This window comes from Bacillus rossius, chromosome 5, assembly GCF_032445375.1.
Source record: "Bacillus rossius redtenbacheri isolate Brsri chromosome 5, Brsri_v3, whole genome shotgun sequence".
Classification (NCBI taxonomy): domain Eukaryota; kingdom Metazoa; phylum Arthropoda; class Insecta; order Phasmatodea; family Bacillidae; genus Bacillus; species Bacillus rossius.
In genome coordinates, this window is record NC_086333.1 from 51,550,565 (window position 1) to 51,554,932 (window position 4,368).

The following is a 4,368-nucleotide window of genomic DNA, read 5'->3' on the forward strand; positions in this document are numbered from 1 at the left end:
TTTTTACCTGCACCCAATACAATATTTTACATATTTCCCAATCTTGACTAAAAACCACTATTATTTCTCCTTCTTCCCGTCCTCTACCCCAGCGATTAACCCAGAAAAAAAAAGTATTTTATTCAAGTTTCAACTATACAAATAAGTAAAATTAACTGAACGTATTTGTGCAGCAGAAATAATGACAAACATCAATATTGAACAACAACATAGGCTGTGCTCAGTGGCGGACGCAAGGCGAGTCGATAGAGGGATATATTCCCTCCCACCTTTTTTTCCCACAGACATGAAATGTTTTTCAACATATCAGTGAAGACAGTATGTTGCTGTGTGAGAAGCCATGTCGCCTATGGCTACTACTGTAGGCCCTTATGTCAGCGTGTCAGTGTCAATGGTTTTTTTTAATACATACATTAATTTTTTTTTTTCACCACTGAGCCGGTGCTTCTTTAAACCTTTTACGACAAAAAGGAAGAGGTCTGGTCGAGAGAGGTGAGGGTAATTAGTAGGGTACGTTCGTCTACGCATGACGTCACCACCGAATCTCCGGCACTAAATATCGATCAAATTTATAAAATCACTAACTCACCTAGCAATAGAACGGAATGACACAGTTGAATACGCACATGCAGTATCTCCGTGATCACGGTGGGTTGCAAACTCTGTTGGATACAGACTCGCAGCTCGTTAATTTGATCTTGAACCCATGAACCACTTCTCTACAAGCCTCAACGATCACTGTCCCACTGCGTACTTACCCTCGTTCAGTTTTACTTAGCACAGTCCATACTGACCTCTGTTAAACGCTGACTTTGACTTTTACCAAAAGTGTTCTGCTACCGATTGTTTGAAATAATCGTAAACACTGTTTTTCCCCCTTCAATTATTTTAAAATAATGATTTGGTTTTTAAGTAAATTTTAACGTAGGAATACGCAAATAAGTCACGACTAAACATCGAAAAAATGTATGCATACTAAAAAAAATTATATTTCAGTGAACAGTTTCTTCCTGGAAATAATTAATGTGCCAAGAAATGTACAACGTACGCAATCGGACACCTATGTTCATAAATAAGTCTTGTTAATTTAGACATAAAGGAAGTAACACTACTGTTTATTTCAAGAAAAGAATACAGAAAGTTTTTGTGTAGTAGATTTTAAGTGAATGTTTAGTTATGGACTAATTTACTTGATATGGTTAATCTTTATTTGTTAGTTGGTATAATGTGTATTGGTTCTATTTCGTAATTTTTTAATATTTTTTTTTTGTTTCAAGTTGGTTTCTTCGAATTTATCCCCCCATTTTCCCCCCGGAATCCTTTTATATATATATATATATATATATATATATATATATATATATATATATATATATATATAGCCTACCAGCTCAATGTATACCCCTGATCATGAGCGTACGCAAATTTTCATTTGTTAGGAGGGAGACCACTTTGCCCGCTGTTGTTTTATATATATATATATATATATATATATATATATATATATATATATGATTCCCGCCATTAAGTGGAGAGAATTTGAAAGCAAACAGCGGGCAAAGTGGTCTCCCTCCTAACAAATGAAAATTTGCGTACGCTCATGATCAGGGGTATACATTGAGCTGGTAGGCTTTTTCATAGTGCTCCTATTCCTCCAACAGTGGATCCCGTAGCTGCTCCAATCACATCGCTTCAAAGTCTCTAATGATTTGGATGTCTACGAGAAATTAAGCGTCCTTAATTAATTTGATTTTCATAATAAACACTCTATTCTTGCTTATCTAAGGGGAGATACAGCGAATATTCAGAATCGCGGACAATTCTAAATCGCTAACTATCCACTTTCATTATGGTCGTTAGCAGTTTCATACGAAAACGTTTTACGAATTGGTAATGAAAATTTTATTATATTTCAATTTAAAATCTACACTCTCTCGTTGGCAAATTTTTCAGCGAGTGGTCAGCGGGAAATAAATTTTCAATATTTTATTGCAAAAAAAAAAGAGTGCTTTTATTGCTTAGATATAAACTTATTTCATTAGTCACCTGTCCTACAAACAGATACCACTGTTATGTTTGGTTACATTAAAACGTTAAAATACAGCTGTAAATGCGCAAAAAGTACTTTATATTCTTTTAAGGTTAAGAAAGAATAATTAGTAACATTTTAAACATTTAAAAAAGTAATCTTACAGAGGTGAAAAATAGTGCACCGCCCGGGAATCGAACCCGGGTCGCAAGAATGGGAATCTTGCATGATACCACTACACCAGCGGTGCTCACTTAATATTTAAGAAAATAATAAGAAAATTATATTGTATTGTATAGGTATTACATTGGAAGTTTTGATTTATTAATACTAATCATCGGAATGAATTATACCGTAAATTACACATTCAAACAGTGGCCACTATTTGATTGATTATCATGATCCCGTTGCTATTAGGTCTTTCATCTTTTAATATGCTTTGCGTCGAGGTAAAAATTATCTTTTAAGATTAACTATCTGTAATTCACCAATTCACCCGCATACAATGACATACAGTATTTAAAGTTATTGTGGGTGATGTCCAACAAAAAAAGTTTAAAAACTGCTACTTACAATGTAATACAATTATTATGTTTAATTCTTACCTCCATGCTCATTACTAGTTTTAATTCAACAACAATAAATTGACTATTTATAACGCATATTTTATTAGGTCCTGAAGAACCGTTGTAACAACTAGGTTACCTGTAGTTGAGCGACAATATTGAAAAGAAATTACCTACAGTCATTTTGCGCAGACGACTTAGCGTGATGTGATTAATATAAATGTACAGTTTTTTTTTTAATAAACTTTCCCCATTTCTACCCCTTTGGTCAAATATTGTCCATTAACGAGATTTTCCACTACTATATTTGATGTATCAGTTTGGAAGTAATTGGTGAAAAATTACATTTATCGTGTCTACACACACACACACACACACACACACACACACACACATATATATATATATATATATATATATATATAACTTTTTGACCTGACGATGGTTTTGGGGTCTATGGACCATGAAACGAAAAACGATAGGTATAAAAATTTTCTGGAAGTCGCACAATGGCAACGGCTACAGTAGGCAGTATTTATTTGAAATCTACCTCAAAATGTGAGCCAGTCCTTCAGTACTCGCCAGTGATGTGTAACATCTAACCTCGGTAAATTCACGTGTTCTCGTGTTTAAAATACTTTTATAATACTAATCTCGGGCCTCGGACACGAAATGTAATGTAGAATTCTTCAAAAAATATTGCCGAGCGTGATGAATTCGCGGCCGAAGCAGCTACATTGACTATTGAATCATTTTATTTGCAGACCGAAATTTTAAACTACAGAACGAAAAGGCTCCGATAAAAGCGAAACTTCCCTACCCCTTAAAAAAAAAAAAAAAAAAAAAACCGGCTTTGGGCCTGATTTTCGACAAGTAATTTTATAAATATATCCTGACCATCTTGTTAATATTCATTAAGCATTTAATACTATTAAGTTTCTCTTTGGCATTGTGAAATTTGGTTCGCGCCATCGGCCACATATGTATGGCAGCACCATGCTTACACATTTGCGTTCCATGCGACCTCCGTCGCATTCACTAAATTACTCCTATACCAAATGCCGTGTTTCGGGAGCTAAGATGTCACACATCAAAACATGTCCCGCGGGCCGTAGATTCTTCGTCACTAACCTCGTCGAGGGGGGAGGGGGGGGGGGAGCGCTAAGGGCGACACTGGCTTTTTTCATCACACGTGCCTTCGCCTCTATGCGCCAGGCACCGAACTGGCGTGCAGTCTTCGCTTCGGTAACCACGCCTCTGTGGGACTTTGAGCGGTTACCCTGCAGTTTTATGCTGGAAAATTCAAAATGGTGGCACCCTGCACTTCCTAATTTTACTTGCAATACAGCGTTTAGAATGGTTAACATAAAAAAAAAAGTCCGTGAAACGCGCGTTTTAAGCCTTATTTCACTGTACAAAATAAAAATAGATTTTAAAGACTAAACTCCAAAACTAAACTTGTATGGACAAGTGCAATGGCTGTTAAGGTGGACTTCTCAGTGATACATCGAGTCTGTCCACCCTCCGTCCATCAGTCAACAGTCTGAGCGACTCACAACTGATCCTCTCGTCCGTCATATAATTGTCCATTTTGATGCTGCCAACAGACTAGAAGGCTTAAATAGAGATGGAATTTTATCTTGCATAGGTAGAGTAAATTCACGATCTAGATAGTTAAGCACTTAAAAATCATTTAACACAATTCTTTTTTCGCTTGGAAGTATATTCATATATTATTAGTAGGGACCGGAAATATTCGCTGGTTCAATGACC

General features: G+C 35.9%; 1 non-coding gene across 1 annotated transcript; it reads right to left on the reverse strand.

The window, feature by feature from the left end:
- Window positions 1-2,208: 2,208 nt before the first annotated feature.
- Trnag-ccc (transfer RNA glycine (anticodon CCC)) lies at window positions 2,209-2,279 on the reverse strand. The gene has a single exon. It is a non-coding gene; the product is annotated as a tRNA-Gly (tRNA).
- Between the last annotated feature and the right edge of the window lie 2,089 nt (window positions 2,280-4,368).